The 26,136-nt window shown below is 37.4% G+C and overlaps 1 long non-coding RNA gene across 1 annotated transcript; it reads right to left on the reverse strand.

The window, feature by feature from the left end:
- Positions 1–1,669: 1,669 nt before the first annotated feature.
- Positions 1,670–11,926, reverse strand: LOC121649686. The gene is made up of 3 exons (XR_006012146.1): positions 11,849–11,926; positions 2,908–2,913; positions 1,670–1,680 (listed from the first exon to the last, which is right to left on the reverse strand). It is a non-coding gene; the product is annotated as an uncharacterized LOC121649686 (long non-coding RNA).
- Positions 11,927–26,136: the final 14,210 nt, after the last annotated feature.

Here is a 26,136-nt window from a genome sequence, read left to right on the forward strand (position 1 = left end):
TTTTTTATTGTTTTTTTATTTGTCTTTGATTTTTTTGATTGTTCACATAAATATTTGTTGTTAACGTTATGACCCCCTTCTTCCCTTCATTAAATTGCCCTCCGACCACAACAAAATAATTGTAAACACAAATAATTATTTTAATAACAATATAGTAATACACAATATAGCATAAAACAAGCAGTGCAAATTATTAATGTAAAACAATGTGGTTTTTAATTGTTGAAACATTATATGTAAGTTGCAAAGAAAAAGGGGAGAAAGAGAGAGAGCAATGTTTTCATGTCCCACCCCCAGGAATTACTCTGAAATTTTTTTGTTTATTGTCCCCACAAAAATGAAATGGGATTTTTGCCCCTGTCTTCAACATTCAACATTATGCAAAATGCTAAAAAAAAAAAGCTTAATATTTTTATGGAGGCCCACTTAGAGAGAGGAAAATATATTGTTTAGAGAATGATTAACCTTTAACACATTTGTTCATGTGGGATTTCTTTAATCTTTTTGCCTTTTTAAAGTTACCATCATCACTTACCAAAGGTACTGCTGCAGGTTTAATGCTGCAAACAGATTAAACCTGGTGAAAATTTAGAAAATATTAGAAATTTAGAGTGACCATCCATCTTGCAATGTGTTCTGACATACAACTTCTAACCGCCAAGAAGAATGCAACATGATACTTGTGCCACTGTAAAATCATGCAATAAGCAAACACCAATGTAATAACTGGAGGTAAACTGTGCAAAATAAAATGTGTATACTTTTTCGTGAGATGAAATGGATGGAGCACCAAAAAGGGTCTTAATCAAAAGGCTAAATAAAAAAAAAAAACCAAACACAAAAAAAAAAAAAAAGAAAAAAGAAAAAGAAAAAAAAAATTTTTTTTTGAAACCAAAGATTCTCCTAATGCAGAGAGTGCAGCAACCACAGCAGACATGTTTCCGGGCTACTTTTGGTACTTAAGGCTCAGTTATGGCACTGACAAGTGTTGTGTGGGCCAGAAGTGGACCAGATGTCAATTGCCAGTCTGGCTTGGATTATGGAAAGTTTCCTGTGGGCCACAAATTGTGCAGATGTCAGTTGTTGGCCTGGACATGGATTACAGCAAATATTTTGTAGGCTAGAAGAAGCCTTCCTTATGGCAATTCCCTTGTGGGCCACATGTGGTGATCATGTGACTGAGTTTTGGTAGACATACTCACATTTAGTCAATGTCATAAGTCAAAGCCAAATTTGGGCCACTCATTTTTTGCTATATGGGCAAGAAGGTAGGAAAGTAAATTGAGGGAAAGTGCAGGACTAACAGGATCTGACAATGAACAATAAAACCCAAGGAGCAAAGGTATTCTGTGAGAGTAGATTAAAGGCATGGATGCAGGTGAGAGATGAGTAAAAGGGAGGATCCAGTAACATACTGATTATGGGTCACAACAAGGCTTGTAACACTGCTGAAATCTCAATCAGTAGTTGTCTTTAGGGTGGACAGATTCACCAATTTGAATCGGTGGTCCAAGACAGTTTGAGATGCGACTGTATCGGTAACGTCAGTGTGCATCGGATACAGCTGCTGGGTAAATGCGCAATGTGTCTTTGGTTACATAGATTATTACATAGTTTATTTAATTTCCACCCATATTTTTGAGGAGCCTTGAATGACAAAGTCAAATCATTGTCAAATCACTAATGAATCGCATCACATCGTCAAGAGGGGTGAATCGTTTTGCATCGTATCAGCAGGGGCTTCACTGTATCGTTAGTGTATCATTTCGCTGGCAGCGCTTTGAGAGGCATATCAATCTGCCTCAGTGGTGGGGATTTACTTCCCTACTTTAAGGGTAGGTAAGGAAAAGTGGAGTAAGGCTTGTTAAGTAGTTTGCTTAAGTTCAAATTGGACCATCTGTCATTAACTATCTGTAAAGCTACAGATAGAAACTTACACAGAAATGAAATACCAGTCTCTTGTTGTTCTTCTTCTTGTTATTGTTTTTATTATTATCCCTTTTTCATCCTTTTTTTTTTTCTTGTTATCTGTTTGGTGCTTTTCTTTTAATCCCTTCTGTATGTTTGTATAGCTTCACATGTTTTGTCTTCTTTTGTAAGTAAGGAAAAAAAAAAAAAAAAGAAAAAGCTGGACATTTTCTTGGCCATTCTTTTTGTTGAAGATTTACTTTCTTTTAGACAAAGCCTAGAACCCCCCCCCCCCCCCCCCCCCCCCCCGTTTTAAATAAACACTCATTTTACACACTTTCAGTAATGTCAATACTCAAAACATTTAACTGTTCCTTTAACTACAGACTAGACAGGATTACAATTAAGCTAAAGAAAGAGGTGATGAGCAAAGACATACAGCACATGCCTCCAAGGCCCTTGATAATTGATAACATCTGTACCTTTATTTCATTGTGGAGCAAGTCAGCTTGGAGTTCTGTACTGCTGTGGGCCAACATTCTCCACAGTCTACTTATTTACAATCAGGCACACTTAAAGCAGCACTGTGCTCAAACACATCAATAAGCTATATTTTATGAGTGGAAATTATTACCCAACTATTTTCTGCCTGAGCATTTGAATTTTCAGGAATCCCAAATTTAATCCCATTATTAAGCAGGCACTGATAGATGTTTACACTAAAGTCCACAAATCTCAGGTGTAGCTTCACACCATCAGGTGGGATGAGAAGCTCATCAGCTTTTACCACGACATCTGCTGGAGAGGAAAATGTAGAAAATAACAGAAAAGTTCAGCTGTTCGTCCTGTAAGGCCTTTTGTGTCTGCAGAACTTCATTGATTTTTTTTTTTTTTGCTAACTCCACAGACAGCTTTTAATATTGTTTGGAGGTGGAACTAACAACATTTATTGTGTGGATGAGTGCGTGTGCATGCATGTGTGTGTGCGTGCGTATTGACAGATGGCTGTCATTGTATGAGAGCTGGTTTGCACATTCATGTAATAGAGGCTAGAAAACACAGCAAACATATGCAGTGGACAGCAGGACTCGCTGACTGGAACTAAAAGAGGCACGTTTACAACACAAACACTTCATCACTACATCAATTACACGCATGCTCAGTAGTGTATAAGCTGCATGTCAGTGATGTGACAGTGTGACTCAAATGTTGAATAACAGAAGCTGAGTTCCTGCCATAATCTATAGATGTTTGGCATGCCAAAGTTAGATGAGTTTTTTTTGTTTTGTCCAGGAATGTATTAAAGAAAGAAAAGTGATGAAGACATTGTCAGAAATGTACTTAAGAAAGAAACTGGTGACAACAAAAGGCAGCAGATGTAGAGACAGAACTGATAAAATTTCAAAAGTCATAAAAGAGAATAAACTATGAAGTCATCCTGAGAGTCTCTGGACCAAGTCTGTCTTTCCGTTAATCAAAATATTTTTGTGTAAGAGTGCTTGTGAGTATGTGAGTGTGTGAGTGTGTGCGTGCATGCGTAAAGGCCTGACCACTCCAGCCCTGTGCAGCAGCCTAACCATTCCTGACAGCCAATGGCTCATTAGAGCTGCTGTTCTATGTTCCTACATCCATCCTTGCTCCCAGTTTCCTGGACCCAGCCCCCAAAACAATAGGGGTGTGTGTGTGTGTGTCAGCTGGCTGTGCTCAGGCCTGAGTGAGGACAGGATCAGTGGGCAGTGGGGTAGAGAGAGGAGGAGTCAAGGCCTATTCACGGGTACAAAGACATAATTAACCAAATTGGCCAATGGTTCGAAAAAAACTGCTCTTGAACATTGTGTGCTAGCCTTTGGTTACCCGTAGCAACTTTAAATTTGTGTCTACATTTGTGTATAGTGTTGTCTTATGTCCAATGTCCATATTAAAAGTCACAATCATCATGTCAGCAGTGTCACTGTTCACTCAGTGAACCATACACATTAAAAAGCCAAACAGTAGTTGCTATTTTATTATTGTTGTTAATAATATAACAAATAAACAGGATAACTAATAATAATAATAATAATAATAATAATAATTATTATTATTATTATTATTATTAGTAGTAGTAGTAGTAGTAGTATAAATTATTATTAAGTAATTCAATAATTAATTACTTTTTTAAATTAATTTTGTTAAAAAACTGAGTATTGAATGCATCTTTGTTTCATCTTTGAGGCATAGATGATCAGAAAAAAAGGTGGTGGCAGTTGCACGCATCACATAGCCTCACACATCTAGTTCTTCACAGGTTTGTGTGTGTGAGTCCATGTTCTTGTCTATGCATTTCTGTGTGTGTGTTTGCATGTCTGTCAACGGACACTCCCCCATTTGTCAATGAGACATCGATGACTGTAACAGTGGAACAGACATCAAGGACGAACTGCTTGTGGGTCAATATCTGGGCGACTGCTCTCTGTGTGAATAAGTGCATGCTTCAAGCTTGTCTTGCTTTTCTGTCACTAACGAAAAAAAAACTTCAACAGCAGCTGCATAAGCTATCACTTCATCTATCAAATATAGATTTCACTGCAATACAAAAGTGGATTTGTGCTTTAAACATCACTAAATTTAGTCCATAGAAAGTTCCTGTTTTTTGGAGTTACAGTGAGGTTCCAAGGTTCGTTTGTTTGTCTAAAGTTGTCTTCCTCCAAACAACTGGAGCCTTGTTTTGAGGTTAGTTTCTGTAAAGTTGTGCCTTTTGGCAACAAGCAGCATTGTGGTTTGGGAGCTCGAAGCTTGGTTAAAGATAAACTTCAGGTCTGACTGAAGAGTTCACTCTTTCTCGCTCTTTTCCCCTCCCTCTGTCTCTCTCTGCCTGTTTCTTCCCCTCCCATCCTTCGTTCAGCCCCCAGAGTCACAACAAGAAGCAGCAAACAGCTTGTGCATCCCTCGTACCAGGAGAAAATGCCCCATTTTTATCTGTTTGAATCTGACATTTTTGGCACATTAAATATTGGACATTAATAAATTAAACGTAATGAACTTACATGAAAGAAGAAAAAAGTCCATTGGTACAATGCAAGAAAGTATAAAAGGCAAGAGTGCAATAGAAAGAAGCACAACAACAAAAAAAAGCTCAAACTTTTTTCTTTAATTCCAATTAGCTATTTCATTCTGTAGCCATTGGAGATTATTTTTCATTTTCATTTATTCAAACAAATATTGAATAATTTATAGTCGCGAGAATAACAACATTAGAAATCACAAGCACTTGATGCCAGTGTAGGAAAGAGGTCTGTCTATGATGAGTGTGGTTGAGGAGTGCTCTTGATAAGTGTGACTTATTGGTCATTTAATCTAATTAGACCTCCGCTGGGTGTTTTGTAACATTGAAATAATCATAACAGCTTGAAGGAAGCTGTTGCAGCTCATCTATAACCAACAACAGCACTGGTTTATAGTTGATAAAAGTTATTGCAATTATGAACTTCTGGTTAGAAAAATGTAACTGATATTAGCAGATATTTTGGCTACACTGTCATAATTATGAACATAGCCTGCGCTGTACGTTTTGTGCCTGCTCTGCACATAATGTACAGCACAAGCCATGCATTTTTAACACCTGTATCGCCTTCGTGTACATGCTTCATTTTCATCTGTGTCAGTGTGTGTATGTGTGTCAGTCCAGGTATGTAGTATGTAGGTTGGTGTAAATTACACCAGTGGTCACACACCATGATTTTCTTGCATAACACATTGACTTCCGCAGATCTCATAGCATTCCATTCCCCATCTTTCCAACCAACCCCTCTCCTGCATGTGGGATTACATCAAAACCTCCACCCTTTTTTTCCCACCCTAATTGTTCCCAAGAAACTGAATACTGAGAGGTTGTAGATTACATTTTATGATATGGTTATTACACCCGGTGGTGAAGTCTAAACAATTGTCATTTTTCTGTCAAAGGTTTTTCCTATATTAAAACACAGAGAACTTCTTTTAAGTAAGTACCATGTCCTCAACATATTATCATTTGTTGAAATAAGATCTGGTTTACATTGTGACATTATGATTAATGTTTGATGAGGAGAGAAAAAGCATCTCAGATCCCATTATGAAATCTGGTGTGTTTGACAATCTCTCTGCTATGTATGGCATTAGTTTTATCAGAATTAGTTTGCATGAAGAAAATTGATATGGGGACATCCCACATTAGTTTGCAAACTCCTCATTCAAGCACCAAGTTCAACATCATGGCCATCAGCAACTTGCTTTTGGAAACTGGCTGCAACAAATTGACTAAGCAGAAACACACACATCTATATTGTAGCAGCTTGTCAATCACAAAGAAAAACACAACATGCTCATTTGCTTATTTTATTCTAAACAGCACCATCATTCACACTTTAAACATAATGTTATATTAAAGAAAACTAAACTAGTGATTACAACATTAAACTCAGTAGAAAAATGTTAACTGAAGTGTCAAATCAAGCAGTATATGAGTCCATGTTCTTTTGACTTCTACCGTATACAACTTGACTATGAGTTGCCCTGATCTAGCCATCAATTAAAAAGCAGGTTTAAGGCATTTCTGATTTTCACATCTGAGTCTATGGACTTATTTATTCTCAATGTTAATTATGCATACTCCTTTGAGTTAACATTGCACATTTTGGTATGTTTTCAGAGAGCTTGCAGAAGTGTATCCAAACGCGGCAAATGGAGCAGGACCACCAGAAATTGTGGGGGCTGTGTTCTGCAGTATAGCTTGCATGTGACCAGCGAAAAGAACACAGAAGATGAAGTAATACATTTAATGTACACACAAGCCACAGTGTTACCTCTTTTATGTATTTTTAAGAATAGGTATTATCATGATCTGCTCCACACAATATTTTCTATTGTGTATCACTACTGAAATTCACAAGTGAACTCAACTCTGAACTGCCCTTTAGTGGCTACATTACCTAACAACTGTGCCAATGTAAAGCATGCATGGGAAGTATGTGGGCAGTTACAACTGGGCAGTTTGACAGCATTTAAAATGGACACATCTATTTCCGTAAACAAGGTGAGCATTAATAAGTCATACATTCTTTTTTTTAAAGTGTATTACCATAAACCTGACTTCAGATAAGAGCAATCATCTGCTCAGTCTGTTCTCTGTTATTTGACTATTTTAGTTCCAAATCTTAACAGGATGCTTAATGGTGACTGGGAGTAAAAGCTACGAAGATATTAACAAATTATCACTTTTTTTTTTTTTTTTTTTTTAAAGTGTGTTTAAGCTGTACAGCTCTCCTGACAGTGGACTGTGAGCACTGTTGACACATCCGCCGCCTTGAAATTACTCCTATTGAAAGAACACAAAAGCCACAGAGACAGTCCTAACTGTCGCAAATAGGTGGCTGCCAAGCAATTACAGTGCTCATATATCTGTATTTTTGCAAAAAACACAAGTCCATGTTTAAAATTCAAACCAAACAAACACAAAGTTTATTTGTGTTTGTACAATTCACGGTTTCTTTTTACAATGAATGAAAATATCATTTTACAGCCATTTTTATGACCAGTCTTCTCCTAGCTATGCACACAAGAATATGATTTACAGTATCTTGTTAAAATGTATAGGTGTGAGATGTCGGGGTAAATTGCATATTGAATATAGCAGAGACTGTGTGCCTGTGTAGCACCATAGGACCAATTATCTGCTCCTTTCATCCTCTTCTCTAAGCAATAGGCCCCATTAGAGGCCCATAAAGATATCACAGATAGACCAGAGACCAATTAGGTGTCTCAAAACTAATAACAGGTAGAAAAAGTGACAACTCGGGCATCCAATCTACATCTTCCAACAGCATGTGTCATGTTGTACCTAACAAAGCCCTGAGGCCCAGTCAGCACCGTTGCACTTAGCAAACCTGTAGACAACCACTTCAGCAAGACCAGCCTTATTGACTGATCAAGTTAAGTTTTTGCAGACTTACAGGCGATGGCAGAATATCTTATGAAGATAGAAGAAAAAAATGTTTTCCTCATGATTTCATTGCAGTAAAACGCTGATTTTCCTCCTCTTGATGTTCTCAAGGTATTACTCAAACACAGCATACTTAATTCATCAAATTTTCAAAAGAAACCATGGCTGAGTTTTATTTTTTTCTTCTGTGCTCCTGTCTGCATTGAGTTTTGTGCTAGCAGATGCCAAAAACAGATGCCAAAAAATGGCACCAGAATCCCAGATCTCCCACCTCCACCCATCCCAAGCCTCTCACTCACTCTCCACTGAATCGGGCATCCAGAGAGGGTAAGATCAGGTCGACTGTGCAGTGATGAAAGAACCGTGAGACACAAGCCCAACGACCAAACCAGAGGGGAGGAGAGCGGAGTTGCAGATGCCAGAGATGGAAAGGAGGAGATAAAGGGGGAATGGACTTCAAAAACAACAACAACAGCAAGAAAACAAACAAGGAAAAAAAAAAAACAAGTGAGAGAAAAGAGAGGAGCAGAAGAAGCTCAAAGGCACCCAAGGTCCTCAAACTAATTAAGATGATTTGCATTTATTTATGAGGTTTAATGAGCAGCTTTTCAATAGTTTGTTTTCCCCTAATATGAATATTTCCTTTTCATTATGTTACATAGATGGAAAAACTCATTCTTTCCAATGATCACATTCTGGCTTTTCTGTTTCTGTAGATACCGTAGTTGTTAATGTGTGTTTGTTTGTGGCTGACGAACTTTACATGTTTAGCTATTGTTTATTTGTGACATTTTTTTAAGTTTAGCACAGCAAACACAACTCTGGATTTTTTACTGTACCACCAAATTTCTGTATTTAGATGGAAGATTCTCCACTTAAGACACTGTAGGCATGGAGAAGATGCTTACAGTAAGATTTCAAATTAATTAAGTACTAATGAGTAAAAGGTGGTAAATGTTGAGGAAGTTCAATAAATCAGCAATTTTAACATTTTACAACAAGGCATCTTTTAACTATTTTAAACACTATTGGACGGATCACTTTCCCTCAAAGTTAAGATCACAGGTGATCATCTGACCTTTATTTACTGCTACCAGGATGCCCAATTTTTTATTTTCCTGTGAAATGCATGAAGTATGACTTGTATATGACATATATATAAGATTGGCAAAGGAGGACATATTCTTCTTCTGGTGACCCTTCCCCAGCCTTTCCTCAAATACAATCATGAGGGCGACAGTGTTTGCTGGTGTTCACATTCTGAGTATTAATGCCCAGTTGACCAAATAATTTAAGCTAACACAATAACCACCACCTAACCTGCAGCAGGTTTTCTGGTTTTGGAACAACATTTTTCCTCAGGAGAAGGTGCTCTTGTCCTATCTGCGCATTTTCCTAATTGGCAAAGTTGTATTATTAGTTTGTACCTAGCTAGCTTCAATCAATTGTTTTTAACATTAACTTTTACTCTCTCACACTCAATGTTAGGTTTAATGCATTTGAGTCAGTTTCACTGGGCAAAAACTTTTGGCTGTTATCAAGAAGAATTCAGTTTGGATATTTTATTACTCTTCTTAGCAGAACTGGGAGCGTACAACCCATTATTATGTGTGTGTGTGTGTGTTTGTTTGTTAGTTTATTTATTGTTGCTTTTGCAATGAGTTTTCCTGGCCAACACATTTTTGTTTTGGTTGAGGTCTGAACTTTGGGACAGGCCATTGAAAATATTTATAATGTTTGAGTTTTAACTGTGCGTTTGATAGGTTGAAATTATGCTGAAGAATTTTGAGGGCAGTCCAGAGCTTATTGCCAAGCCTACTATGCTTGACAGTTATCACCAGGTTCTTCTGGGTTTTAACTTGCTTTTGCACATCCTAACTTTTGGTCATTATTTCTAAAACTTTCACCCAAAAGAAGTTATCTTCATCTTTGTTTTCAGGTCTAAACTTAAAGTGGTATCAACAGAAATTCTTTATTTGTGCAAGTCTATTATACAATTCTTAAATAAGCACTTAACTTCCTGAACTTTCCCAATTAGTGCTGTCAAGCAAAGCCTCTCTGCTTTGGAAAAGAGAAGCTAACAGATAAGGCACACTCTGAATGCCACTGATCTGACAATACTGACAGCATATTTTTAAAAAAGCAGTGACACAAACTTTTGGTTTTCTGTAGAAAGTGGTCTTCAGTGGAGCCAGATCTTGAAAATTACCATAAAAAACACAAGGTGCCACCTTGGCCAAGTCTTATCATATGCACTGGTCTGACTTACTGCGAAATGTGCAAACACGATTCGCAGAAGCAACCCCGACACTCCTGAAATACCTCACACAGAATCTCTAACGGATTTTGGTCACTATCTTTCTTCAAGTCCAAAGATCGCATGTAGACCAGATTAGGAAGCTGCCTTAATAACCTGTCAAATAGTAAAAAAAATAGTCCACTTTTCTATGGGTTAGAAACAGAGCTGGCATTGTTCCTATTTTGCCATTGTTGTTATAAAAACAATATTTTAACTTGTTCAACTATCTTTGTACAGCGCTGTTGACAATTGCAACGTGCCTGTAATGTTTCTGTGTAAATCTGATGATAACTATAAAAATTATACTTTGAATTTGTATTATTTTGCTGCACATGTAGGACACCAGGTCCAGAAATCTGTCTGACTCTTTATGTCAGCACAGGATGACAAATTGATTATTTCCAACAGCATTATAATCATCACAAAAAAAAGGAAAAAAAGGAGAGAGAAATACGACAAAATCAATGAGTAATTCCCAGCAGATGTTAATCACAACCCTGTTTACCTCCTGCTGTACAGAGACACAATTTTCTGATCATCATTAACACAGACCGTATTATCCAGCCATACTGACCTGTGCACCGGATTTCACTGGGAAGCCCTGTGGCGGTGCTCAGGAATATGAATCAATGAATGAGAAAATGAATCCACAGCAACATTATTGGATGTTTATTCTGCTGTGTGCTTGTGTGTAGTGTGTGTGTGTGTGTGTGTGCGTGCGTGTGTGTGTGTGTTTTCTCCTCAGAGCTGAACCCTGTTAGCATCGCCAACTGTTCCAATGGCCATATGGTTGACTGTAATTATACATAATGTTCTTTGACAATCTGGGATTCATTTAGAGAATATATGTTGGTAAATTTGTGGGCTGATGCTGTGTGTGTTTTTCTCTATGTGTATAAGATGTGTGTGTGTAGGTATGGACACACAGTACACCTGTGGTTAATTTCCAGATGTATAACACAGTGCTACACACTGTTAGAGTATGTAAAAACCTGATTTTGGATGACATGTCTTTTTTTTTCAGTTTTTAAAAAGTATATGAAGTGTCTTATTTTCAATATTTCATAATTAGAATTAATTAAAATTACATAGATGAGGATTATACTGGGTTGCATCTTAAGCAGACTGCAATTTGCTAAGAGTAGTGAATTTTCCACTGTGTGTATAGACAGGCTGATGTAAGGCTCACTCAGGTTTTTACCATATAAGGTGCTTAGTGTCTTATGTACCTTAGAAACTGGACTCAGCGCACGAACATCATATATGTAAACATATGTGGCTCCACAAGATTGGCTTATTCAGGATTTAAGAAATGTCCTTGTCTGAAGAAGCTATATTAAGTGCTTCACACATGTTTTCAGTGGGATTCTCAAAATTGGCCAGAGACCTCACAGAGATGCATATCTGTTTAAGATGTCACTTTTTGTAATAAACCATAATTTTTTATTATATATCAAGCTGATGTCCAGAGCTCTTCTTTTACATGGAAGTATTTTACCACACCACTAGCTTAAAGTTATTCACTACGAAACAGCATGATCCAGGGGAGAAGATCTTCATATGATGAAGTCATCATATCACAGAAACGACTATGAAGACACCAAGGACACTAAAAGAAGAAACGACATTATGGCACTGAGAATAGAGGAAAGTTGTCAACCATACAGAATGTTATCAAGGACAATCACAACCCAGAAAGAGGGTCACCACTCAATGGAGTCACCTCATCACCTGCTTCATCACAGAAACTACAAACTATTTTTCCACATCACTTTCCACAAAATAAACAACATATATGTTGGGATTAGTTACATGAACAGTTACAATACAATACATTTCAACTCCCATTAATAAAAAAAAACATTATTTTGTGTATATGGTTTTAGTTCATTTTTGTTTTTCATTTTTATTGATATTTTTCATGTTTTAATCCAGTACTTGAACATTTTGGAAATTAGACTTTCTCCAGGCATTGGACATACATTAAAATTGCATTTAGAGATTTTAGTCATCAAAACTATCCCATTAGGCTTTATAATATTTATTTATTTATTTATGTCGTTTTCAGGCCCATGGTTGGCCTTTTTTAATTTTATCTATTTATTTTATTTTATATATTTTTACACAGATGAATAGACATGCAGCCCTTTAGACACCTAACAACACATTGCCTTTAGGGCCGGAATGCTGACTGGCTCAAAGTTAGCTTGAACTGGCAGGGGTCCACTCAGACTGACAACATTTCATTTCATAACTAAAAGATTGATAGGAGAAGAAAAAGGTAGTAAAGAAATACAGGTGAAAAGCATAGATAACAGTTGCACTGGATGGCATTTGTTATATAACTTTTAGCGTTACTCAGACACAAAGCAGACCTTTATATTGTGTGTTTTCCACAGCAGACCAAAGCTTGAACCACCAACACAGATCCCAAGTCGCAGGAAAACACTAAAATATCAGGACACTCATAGAGAAGCAGTAGGTAAGGCTACATATATTTAGGTTCTAACTCCAGAACAATGCAATATCTACTCCCAGTTATTTATTTATATTATATTAATCATATCGTTGTATAATTTTATTCCTTTATTTGTCCCAACAAATGTTTTTGAGGATGTTAAAAGTGGTAAACATGAATATTCTGACTCTCACAAAATGGAAAAAGTTGTCATGTCACAATTTTTCAAGCCAAACAAATAAATTTTTTGGGTGCCTTGAAATACAAGAGTAATTACTTTACAATGCTTTAACCTTTTTTGTAAAACTGACACTTGCCTTTTTTGACACTTGCCAAGCCAACATGGTCTTAAAATTACAACAGCATTGATTATTGCAGACATTTCTGGGACCATATCATCAATGATTCCCGACTATGTTGCTCATGTCAAGACAAATCTTATTAAATTAAATTATTAGATTACAATTATCTCTGAATAACTGATTATAGTTTTACTGATAATAAAATGACATTATTACCTCAATATATTATTAACCTATATAAAAATAATAAAAACATATTCTCCTAAATGTGTACTTAATAGCTGTAGTTTTCACAGAGAATGTAATCCCCCTGATTTTTTATATATGCACCTTTAAGTTAGCATAAAAGAATCAGTATCAGTACAGTATTGCAGGCAGATGAAGCATTAAATACAAGTCAACAGTTGTTCACATTATCTAAACTACTTTGCAGTAGATATATTTTGCAGTGGATAGATATTTTAACAGTTCATGAAGTCTGATTCTATTAAAACTTGTGTGTGTCTTATTGCGTCCATCAGTTATGATATGAATGCAAAATGTGTCACAAATGATTAATCTTTTTGACTCTCAAGATACAACACGTGGACTGCCACTGCCAACATGTTAAAGGCAGAGAAGAATAAACAGCTGTGCATTATTTTTATTTATTTTTAATTAGAGTAGACATTCGTCCCCAATCCATGTCATCCAGGATTTACCTGGGCTGGACAGCAGCTACCTGACATGAGAGATGCGGTACGGTGGGTTAATGGAAAGGAGCAGTCCGTAGACAATAACTGAGGAGTGGAAATTAATATGACAAGCAGTCCTGCCTCTTAAACATACCCTGTACCCCACCTCTGCTCTCACACCCACGATACTCCACTGTGTGTTTTATCAGCATATTTGTGTGCACATGCTTGTTTGAGTGAGTTATTCTATGTTATGTATGAGTGCATATATTTCACAAGACTCTCTATGTGTTTATAATGTGTGTATGGCTTTGATATGATTTTTTCTGTAGCCTCTTCTTTCTCTCTCTGTGTGTGAGGGTGATGAGTTGTGACAGGTGTTGTGGCCGCTAGTGCTGTAGGAGAAGGCGGAGGAGGAAGAAGGGGAGGGAATAAACGAGAGCAACACAGATGATTATTTAATTACTGTCTAATACTGCGTACCCTTTCCTCCCCCTTATCTCTCTGTGTCTCTTCCCTTCTCTTTCTCTCCCACTCCTGTAACACACACACACCACTACTCTACTTCACTCCCCCTTTTCATCCTTTCTTTATTAATGAACAATCCGGGCCTTTCTACAAATCCACCAGGGCTTACTCTACCCCCCAGACACTGTATGTGTATTTGTGTGTGTGAGAGTCTGTGGTTGAAAGAAGGGGGGTTTGGTTGCCTCCTCCCTTAGGAGGATACACCCCCTCTCCACACCCACACACACATAAACTCACACCAATACACAGAACCCACATGCAAACACAAATTGCAAGACTAATCAGCGTATTCATTCATTGTGTCTTACACCAACTTGTATTCATGTGTGAATGTGTGTGTGTTTTATAAGGTCACTAATATATTACAGTTACTCCTGTTATTTCACAAAGAAGGCATTTGAGTGTGGGATAGGTGTGTGCATGGTGCACTGTGTTTCTGCAGGTCTACAGTGTTGCAGCTTTAACTACATCTCAGTATAACAAGCTACTGACTGTTTTTCCTCTACATACTCTGTGATTGTCACAGTGAAATGACGGTTACGTTAATAACTGATGTAATTTGTGTGTTGCGTTTCTCCAACCCAATTATGTCCTTTCGCAGCACTCAGGTGTACAGTAAAGCAGTGTGATGAATCTGATGTGTGACCAGATCTAGAGTCCTCAAAGTAACAGCAGAGAAGTGATCAGTCTGATAGTATACAGTGAAAGACAGATGGTTTGCATAGAAGAAGAGCATCCCCTACCACATAGGAGACCTACAAATTATCATGTTAGCACTAATACATATTCATTTCACAGCTCATGGCAACGATGATTTGAATTTTCTTAAATGCTAAAAAGGCTAAACCTTTCTGTAAGCCCATATTACGGATATTTGATAAACAGTTTCAGTTTTTACAGCAGAAATCTACTGATTTTACACATCAGTATCAATTAAAACATCATCAGTAGATCCATCAGCTATTATAGTTCTAGTATCCAGTTTCCAGGGCCTGAGAGTCAAGCTTTAGATGTCTCTGCTAATGTTGGTTCATAAATTAAATGACCCTAGAATGATCAAATAACTACAAGAAGACTCATATAGTTCAGCCTTCACCAAAGTATCATCCACCATCATTTAATAGCTTGCTCCTTTTTCCACCCTTCATTATGTTTTATGAAATTTGACGTAGAGTTACAACCAATAAACATTTTGTGGGTTCAAATCAGATTCCCATACCTGAATTTAGATATCTGCCGAGACCGATATTTTTTGATACCAAATCAGTATACTTGAACTTTTTTGTGCTTACCATCATATTTGCTGATTTTGTTGTTATTGTTTAAAGTTTCATTAGACTCAAGTAAACCAGTAAAGAAGAAAGCAACTGATAAACAAAATTAATCCAGCTGAATTTTTTTCCAAAAACTGTCCAAAGTAAATCGAAGACAATGTCTGTAGTTGCTTTATAATCTTAATAAAAACAAAGGTAATAATAATTTAGCAGTAACAGCTGCCTTTTTAAATATGTAAGGTTCATGAGAATGTGTTGAAAGGGAACAGTTTTGCAGTTTGTGGTCTACAGTACTGGCACAGGAGACTCGTTTAAATACTTGATCAGAGAAGCTACTCGTCCATCTTGCTGGAACACAAGACGCTTGTTGCATCCTACAAACGAGACAGTGTTAGTTGCAAATGTTTAAAGTGCTCTACAATTTCACGTGCTTTTGTGAAAGCATTGCTAACATTGCACTATGAAATAAGCCTGTCATGCTCTTGTTTGAGTTAAACAACCCAAGCTGTAGATTTTCACTTCTTCTTTGCCTTTTACATGTGAATCAGGATTGCAGCAGTATAGCTAGCAGACTTTTCCTGCATTTTACTCGACAGGTAGAGGCTGATTGGTGAGAATGATGAATTGGAGCAACGTTTCTGTGGGCTAATCCCTTCAGTTTTCACATTGTCCCTTGGAAGTTTACCGCACTGCTGGAACGCTTCAGCAAGAGTCTGCTGCAGACTGTTTCCTCTTCCCTTTTTAGCTTAACAACTTTTTTTCCTTGGACACCTCAGCTGTATACACATTTCAAGTTGCCGTCTTGCTTTTTCATGTATCCAGACTAAAATATATCCAAATTACTGACAAAGTAAATTAGCAAAAGCAGCTTATTCTATATTCTGGTGGGTTTCAACCTGCATAATACTTGTGATTTGTAAACAAAGAAACAAGAAAAGTCCCTGTATGGATTGAGGAGGTGGACTGGGGAATTTGGCCAGATATTCAATCCATGAATCAAGTCAATATCGGAGCCCGATGCTGATATTGAAAAAGATTTGTCTCAAGTCTAATTCGGTGTAATATATATTGCATAAACCTGTTAAAAGACACACAAACAAACAATATGGTTAAATGGCCTTAAAAAAAAGTGAAAGAAAGGTTTCATATAATGCACATTTAATAGTACATAAGTTCATATTATTACATGTATAGTATATTGCAGGTACACTATACCACTACTGTATTTAATTACTATATTTGAACCTTCTTTCAAAATAATATAAACACACAATATTTAAACAAATAATTGTATTGGCTGTGTCCCACTTTAAAAGAATAATTAAGTCTTTTTTATGTTGTTCATTACTTGTCACTCTTTCTAGCAGTACTATCTGACTCACTTTAAAATAAAGTTTTTTTGTTGGTATTTCTTTTGGTTTAAAAATTTGTAATTTCTTTAAAAAAATGTTGGAAGGTGATCAAATTAGTTGAAGACCTATCTTGTAATTGAGCTCATAAGATTATTTCTATTTCAGTGAGACACTGTCCTTAAAATATTTGGTCAATTTTAGCCAACAACGAATTCAAACAAAAATACAAACACACAGTTCTCACAGTGGTGGACGATACCTGCCAAAGTTTGCAGACCTGCAGCAGTTGGGTGGTTGGCCTTCCTCAGCTGGGGATCTTTGCTAATGACCAATCAGCTGGTAACACTTAAATAACCACAGCATGACGGGGTAACAATCAGAAAGATAATATTTCCAAATGCAGGCAATTAACTTTTTTGTTGCTTTCAATCCCCTTAAGTGTTAGCTTATTTAAGCCCCTAACTATAACTGTCCAGCTGAAAACAACTCTGATTATCACCAGCAGAAGCTGAAAGTTTGTATAAATACATAAACCATCATCAAAACCTTCTTCCTGTCCACTCTTCATGTGCTTCCTCCTTTCACCCCCCTCCATATCTGTCCCACCTCCTGTTTCTTCTCACCTCATTTTTCTGACCCCCTTCTTCGTCACCTCACCTCTCACATCCTCACTACATCTCCACACCTCTCTCCCTCACCACAGAACTCAGAGCTCCCCTCTCACTTCTCCTCTCCCCCTGCACTCCCGCTTACTCTCACCTCCTGCTTCCCCTCCCCTTCTCCTCCCAATCTTTCCATCGTCTTCTCCTACCCTTATCTCCCTCGTTAATAATTCAACAGAAATGCACACATGAGTGGTCATTGCGGAGCTTCACATGGGGGATCTGGAGGACAAATGAAGCATAAGGGTGGAGGAATTAAAAACTTCCCCACGGCTCCACTACAGGGCCAGAGGAATCTGCTGCCTGCCTTGCTAAAGCCCGTCTGTGCATCCTTTCCCTCTTTTTCCCCTGCCACTAAATGTTAGCACGCCTTTTTCAGGGTTGGGTGGTGGTTTGTTGGGGGGGTGTTTAAATGCTAAGTATGCCCTAAGATGGGAGGTGGTTGCATAGGGACCGCCTGGTGACATTTTGTATCTTTACACAGCTTGCTCTCCCATTAAAAAGCTGCAGAGAAACTCTTTGTGTTATAGCACCTGAAGGCACTAGTTTGGGTATCTCAAAAGGCGTTGATATTCAAAAGTGAAAATGTAAAATATAGATACTGAAACATTTGTCAACCTTTACTCATATAACTATAACAGTTTATGAATAAAGATGTAATGTGAGGTAGAAATACAAGCTATTTCCAGCAACTCTCCACCTTTAAATCTGTTCAATGATTTTCCTTATTTGATATTTATTTGGATTTTTTTCCTGAGTGTGCGATTGTGTAAGGCAAGGCAGTTTATTTGTATAGCACATTTCATGTACAGGACAATTCAAAGTGCTTTACATAAAGCAAAGGCATTACAGATATTTAGAAATAGTAAAATGCATCAACACATAATCACAATCAAATAATAAATTACATTAAAATGATTAAAATCAAGATAAGTTAAAAAAGTTAACATGCAGATTTCATGCATAGGCGCATGAGAAAAGAAACATTTTAACCTGGATTTAAAAATGTCTACATTTGGTGAAAGTTTAATCTCCACTGGCAGTTTGTTCCACTTGTTTGCAGCATAACAGCTAAATGCTGCTTCTCCATGTTTAGTCTGGACTCTGGTCTGGACTAGTTGACCAGAGTCTTTGGATCTAAGAGCTCTGCTAGGTTTATATTCTCTGAACATATCACAGATGTATTCTGGGCCTAAACCATTCTGGGATTTGTAAACAATCAGAAGGGTTTTAAAATCTATTCTGTGACTGACTGGAAGCCAGTGTAAAGATTTCAAAACTGGTGTGATGTGTTCAGATCTCTTAGTCCTGGTTAAAACTCTAGCAGCAGCATTTTGGATGAGCTGCAGATGTTTAATGCTCTTCTTAGGAAGTCCTGTGAAAAGACCATTACAGTAATCCAGCCTACTGGAGATGAATGCATGGATGACTTTTTTTTTGGTCTTTCTGGGAGACTAAACTTTTAATTCTGTTGATGTTTCTGAGCTGGTAAAAAGCTGTCTTAGTGACAGCTTTGATGTGGCTGCTGAAAGTCAGGTCTGAGTCTATCAACAGTCCAAGGTTACGAACTTGGTTGGTGATTTTAAGAGCATGAGTCTCCAGGTGTTTGCCAATGCTGACCCTCTTCTCTTCGCTACCACACAGAATAATCTCAGTTTTGTCTTCATTTAATTGTAGAAAATTCTCCTTCATCCAGGTGTTTATTTGCTCCAGACACTGACACAATAAGTCTATGGGACTGCAGTCATCTGGTGACAGAGACACATAAAGTTGTGTATCATCAGCATAACTTTGATAATTAATGCTATAGTTCTGTAATATTTGACCCAAAGGAAGCATACAAGTTGAACAGAAGGGGTCCAAGGACTGACCCCTGGGGGACTCCACAAGTCATGGCCACTCGCTCGGATTCATAGCTGCCGATCGTAACAAAATAACTCCGGCCTTCTAAATAGGACCTGAACCAGTTAAAAACCGCTCCAGAAAGTCCAACCCAGTTTTCCAGCCTGTGCAACAGGATTCTGTGATCTACAGTATCAAACGCAGCTCTGAGATCCAGCAGAACCAGGACTGATACTTGACCAGAATCAGTATTCAACCTAATGCCATTTAACACTTTGACCAGAGCTGTTTCATCAGTGCTGTGATGAGGCCGGAAGCCGGACTGAAATTTATCAAGAGTTCCACTTTCATTTAAAAAGTCATTAAGCTGGTGAAATACAACTTTCTCAATAATCTTGGAAATAAAAGAGAGGTTAGAGACAGGTCTATAGTTGTTGATTATAGAGGCATCTAGAGTCCTTTTCTTTGTAAATGAGTAATATTTTTAAAGTGACTCCTTTGCTCCACACCATTAGACCTGAAAAGAAAAATATCATCATACACATTAAAAATTAAATTATGCCACGTTGTATGCTGGGATGAGAACGCTATCTTTTAAGCATTTTTCCCCTGTCACCGCTACATTCTGCTATTGGTCACTAATATGAATTCTTATGACTTCATGAGATGATGTGAGCAGAAACTTTATGACATGATGTGAGCACACTCTATAAGCACTAGTTAGCCTTTGGGACAGTTCCACTGTGCTTCCTAAAAATGGGGTTGTGAGCAGGGTTTAAAGACAACCTGGGCTGAGCCCACAACAAATTGTTTTTAGAACTAAAAAGGTGTTATAGTCATAGACCGTATTACACATAGTAGTAGTACCTACATTACAATTTAACATCCAGATGCATGCATATTAAAATAGTGGGATGGTCCATCTAATGCATGATGATGTATAACATTGCATTTAATGTTAGATCTCATATCTAATGTTCTGTGTTTGGGAACATTACATTTGAAGTAAAAGAAAAATGAAAACTTTACAGTTAACTCTCTTCACCTGCTCCTGTTGATCTCCCTTCTTTTTTCTTCACCTGACTTTTCCTTTATTCTTCACTTGTTCCACCGCTCCCCTTCCACTAGAAAACTACCAAAAAGATAATATGTTTAACATTAAATTGCTCAAAAGAGCAAAAATGTTCATCTTGTTCAACAACAATGAATCATTCAACAATAAAAATAAAACCTTCAACGTTGAGCAGTTATACATGTGCATTCAGAAGTTTAGAGAAAGTCTAATTAAGTTGTAAATGTTGTACTGGATTTTAGGTACATTCTGATATCAGACAAAAAGCAGAATACCACTAACATTGTGTGAGTAGTGTACGGTCATTGAGTTCTCCAACCATCAGATTTGTACCAGTTGCTGCAGATGCTTCCCCTGGTTCCTTCTTGGAAGATCTCAGTAAAACTCTCATGTTTTTGCTGTGCTGGTCCCTCACTTGGACATGTCTAGAAGATGGAGAGAACAGATACAAGCTGAAAAACAACTAAGCTAATCATAAAATATAACAACTACTAAAATCACTATTAGGAATTGTTACAGTTGTTAACATGGACAACATAACATAATTTTTGCCGTGGAGAGAGTTTTTTGGAGAGCTTGTTGAATTTTGGAATTCAACCTGAGCAACAGGTCTAAAATACATTGCATACAAAATATTAAAAGTCTTTTCCCATCACCTCTCACTCAAAAATGTCCCAGTTATTCATATTAAAGCAAACTAAATGAATAGAAATATTTATTTGAAGAGGGTTAAGCAGTTTTCCTTTAAATGCACTGTACAGCAAAATGTCTATTCTTATCATTTTTTGCTATTATTTAGATGTAACTTATTGTGTAGTTCTTCTACTGTGTGAACCAGCTGGACTAGAGAGGTTTGGTGATGGATCAGACATTCTCCTTTCACTGTCTGAGCCCTGCATGTTGTCTTGCATCTCACTTTCTCCTTCCTCAGCTTACAGATAATCTCCCTCTTTCATCTCTTCACCACTATGGTCTCCTACCACCACCTCCACTTCCTGTTCCTCATCATCTTGCCTTCCACTCTCTCACTGTCACATTTCTTTTGTTCTTCTTTCTCTCCATCAGTTTAGCCTCTTACCTTGTTGGTGAGAAAAAACCTAGATATGCTGTCTTTCTTCTATATTCTTGCAAGATTTAAAGCAACTTTACAGTGTTTTCATTGACAATGTTTAAATCATGCTAGCTTTTCTACCTTAGACAACCAGAGATTCATGCTAAATGTCAGATTTGCCATAGTTATTATTCCTTGAATTTGACGCTGATCTTCTCTGCCACCTTGGTAGATCCACCCATTGTGGCTGTTAAGTTTAAATGTAGAGTACAGGTTAACAATTATTGTGGCAACCCGGGAGTAGACGCAAAACATCAGGGGCTGAAGCCGTGGACATATCGACTCGTGACACCACTGGTTGTGGGTATCTGTTTCTGGTAGCTCAACGGGCTGCTGAGATATGATGTTAATTCCTGTTTGACAGCTTTGATACTGATTTTGATGGGGTTTGTATAATGCTTTTTGTGAAGCTTTATTAAAAGATCTTCTGTTCCAAATCTGGTGAAGACTGGGGGGAAAAAAGTAATCTGTGAGAAAATTTTTATGTTTTTTTTTTTTTAAATGAAGTACTCCATAGTGGAAGGTGACCAAATTTGAGCTTGGCTTGATCCATGGGATCTAGACACAATTTATGTTAACTAGGTAAAAGTCTCAATAGTTACACATGCATAAACATGTTCATGTCATTGTTGACAAGACCTTAAAGGGAATCAACCTCATTAACAGGTTGGTGCAGAAGTTGACAACAAGTTGTTGGAGAACCTTTTCATTTGAATCAGGCATGTCCGCTGTACCAGGGAAACACTAAAACCTGCAGGATGGTGGATGTGGAAGGCCACATTAGTGACCACTAGCCCAGAGGAAGGGAGGAAGAAAAATAAAGCCTTACAGCAGGAACCAACAAAAATACAAACTAAACTGAAAAACCAAAAAACCCTGAGTTCACCTTGTGCTGATGTGTTAGATTACTCAAACTATAGACATGAAACATGGTGAAAATGATCAATTTTCATATTTGAAACTTTTCACCATCCAGTTGAAGGGACTGATATACACTCCAAAAAGAAAAAGAAATTTGTTTACACTAACATTACTGATCAGCTTTGCTGCTTGGTCCTCTATTTAAAATATGACAAGTGGGCAAACTGCTGATTTACGCACTGTGATATCATCAAAAGCTCCAGAAAAACAACTGAATAGACTTCCAAATAGTTTCCTTTGACAAATTAAAGTAAAGAATAGATGTAAAGTTTTTTTTTAACTGAGCGTTAATTTAGTAACATGTTATTTGATTGTGTTAAACTACAAAATACTAATCTACCTTGTAACTGAAACAGTAAAACCTTCATCAAGAACCTATATAAATTTAATTATCTATTGTAAAATGTATTGCCTATCACATCCATTACACCCTGAGAGGTTTGGATGTAAATAATCTAGAAATTCTGGAACAAACACACCAGACTTTTTCCCTCCTTTATTCTTTTTCTTCCTGGTTTCACTTCCCTCCTTTGCCAGACTGTCATAGCCACTCTCACTTTTTGATACAGAATGACTTTAGCGAACCTTCAGTGACCCTTCACCACACTAATACAACAGCTTTCTTCTTTCTTTGGTTCCACACTGAGCCAGAATGGTTCTTCAAACAGACTCGACACATATCAGAAAAACAGAAAAAAAATACCAAGCACAAACATGTCCCCCACTTAGTAGCTCCCCTTCAACATTACAGCAGCACCAAGGCTGGTAGTTAAATCAAATCCCAATGAGCAGTTTTCTCAGATATATGCCTCTATTGTTTGGAAAAAGAAAAAAAAAATCTTATCACGTTATATTATTTCCACCATTGTCTTGTGAGCAGAAAGAGATCTGATATATACTGCTAAATCAGGGATTTGCAAAATATTATCATAACTGCAATATCAAAAGAACGATACTGTATTAATAATACATGTATGATATTGTTATGTGATCAAATAAAAATGTACAGTTTTTGTGTTCCTTCCCTCCTATCTGGAATATAATTCAAGAGCTAAATAAATAGAAAAGTAAACTCAAAAATAAAAATTAATCAGCCTCATTCCAGCTATTTTTCCATTGATTTTGCAACAACATTCTCATGTATGCTCATGAGAACAGACAGCAAACATGTATTGAAAATAAGATTTTGTGACAGTCCTACTTTACGCAAGATGTGATGTGGAAAAACAGAAATCCTCTCAGGATGGCGGTTTACGGATAATCCTACAGTTTTAATGCAAAGGTATGATTGGTTTAAAAAAATGTGACTTCTAAATTTAACCAGTCCACTTCTGCTTGTCTGCTACCATTTTCAAACAATAAAAAGACTTTTGGTATTTGAAACTAGAAACCAAAAATAATAGAAAGACGTTAGAATACTTGATTCCTCTTCTCTCCCTCTAAGCCCTGAATTTTATTTTTCTGCTCTTGGTCAGCCTCTGTCTGTAATGTGAGGATCATTACACACAGGAAGATGTTAAGTTTGCAGTACATGAAAAGAACAAAGAAAGAATAAGTGACAGACTGAACATCACTCAGAGGAAGGAAGAAGAAGAGGTGTGATTTGTTCCAACATCCTCTGGATTCACCACGGCAGCAGTCCTGTCAGTCTGGGAGCCAAGAAGGAGGCATATGTCACAGCAAAGTCAGTATGGCAATGACAAGCACACCGATGAGTCAATGTGACATGTGGAAATACAACAAACAGCCAGCCCACACAAATACACACAGCTGAGTCAGTGAGACACCACAAGACACGATCACACCAGACAACACTACAGCACATCTACATAAGCAGCCACACATGTATACAGAACTACAACATTACAGTGTGTGTGCCACGATTGGTAGGTCGGACTCAGACACATGTACATTAAAGAAACATAAATGTACATGAATCTCACACCTGACAAGACAACATTTTGTGGCAATTGAAAAAGAGAGATACTGAAAGGCACTAGAGGGTGGAGACGACAGAAACTTCATCTTACTATTTTTCAAATATTTGCACGTTTACCTGCATCTTCACACAAGTGCCTTAAAGGGGCGGCAGTGGGAAGAGTGGTCAAGACACCGAACCCCTAATTGCTCCTGATGGGTTGTGGTTAGCGCCTTGCCTGGCAGCTTCCACCATCAGTGTGTGAATGTGTGTGTGAATGGGTGAATGTGACATACATGTAAAGCGCTATATAAGTACTTACATAAATGTAGAAATAAAATGAAAAACAAATGCTGGACTAACACCAGAAGTTGTCATTTTACACCAGGTCATGTGATGGAATGAAAATCACTGCCACCCAACCAATGAATCATACTCCTTCCATACTACCATAACATGGCTCCATGGTTTCTACAGATGACTTCCACTACTTCAAGCTGACCATCATCGTCACATAGCTGTATTCTGAGGCAACAGCGCATCGGTCTCTTCAATTAAACATGTGTACAGCCAGATATGAAGCTCTTCTGTGGTAACTTGGTGACATATGCTGACACACAACATTTTGCTGTCATTTTTAATACATTTAGGTCAAAATCTCAGTCTGAGCATTACATGTCCTTTAAAGCATTTTCCCAAAGAAATGTAGCTGTTTATAAAAATAAATTTCATTAGGCAGATTTTAACAATGGGATCTGAATGGGAAATATGATCAGCACTCAGATACAACTTCCTACACAAACAAAAGCAGCAAGAGCACCAGAGAGATGATAGGGCACGAAAAACCCCACTCCTTTTTCCTTGTTTTTGTTCCAATGAATACAGTATGTAACAGCTATGCCAGTGCATGAGTATGGATACACCTTTTCCCAGTGTTTGGCAGCACCAGCAGTTGCAGCAGCTGTAACAATAATCTCTATGGTAATCTGAGACAAGATTTCAGCCCTTTTGTGACTTAGCTGTAAAAGAGGAAAATCACTTTCTGCTCTTCCTGAATGGAAGCCTACAAGGAAAAGACATTTTACTGTCTGTTTGGATGAAAAACAAATTCTTTGTTATCTTTTCCCAGACAAGACATTTTTACTGGATGTGAAGAAATAAGCCACAAAAATAGCTGAGCCAAGTGTGGGAAACTGTATAGTCAGGTGTACAGCTGATAAGGACTGTTTCAAGGATTTAGTTTAGAAAATTAAAATCTTCATTTTTCATTCTGCAGCTTCAGTGCCTGATGGTGTATTCTATGTGGTCCATCCCAGCAGAGAGACCCAGCTGTAGCAAAGCTAGACTCTCTTAAAGCATTGTGTTAAACCCTGAGGCTATAGACCATAGTGAACAACCACACTGAAGCAGAAGCAAATGAAAGCTTGAAAAAAGAAAATAATACGTAATTTAACAGGGACACATTCATTTTGTAGAAAGAAGATGATATTTTACTTTAACTTTTAGCATCAAGCATTACAAAGAAGCTTCATTTAAATTTTAAGGCATCTAAGTACAGGAGGACCTACTGTATGGCTGATAGAGAGCTGATGAGGCGAAGTGAGTGTACAAGAGAAGTTCACAGACTGTGTGAGGATACGAATGAGCTCTGCATGAAGGCTTGTCTAGACACTTTTTCAATAGAAACATATCCACGAGCCTCATCCTCTAAAACACTTCTCCATCCACATCCTCATGCACACACATTCTTCTTACCAAAATGCACTATTCCTAATCATGAGATATCTGTTATGAATCTGTTAAGCTGATGAGAGGAATAAACTACATTTAACCCTGAAAACATTCTTGAAGCAATA

The sequence above is a fragment of the Melanotaenia boesemani genome, chromosome 11 (assembly GCF_017639745.1).
Source record: "Melanotaenia boesemani isolate fMelBoe1 chromosome 11, fMelBoe1.pri, whole genome shotgun sequence".
In the NCBI taxonomy this organism is placed as follows: Eukaryota; Metazoa; Chordata; class Actinopteri; order Atheriniformes; family Melanotaeniidae; genus Melanotaenia; species Melanotaenia boesemani.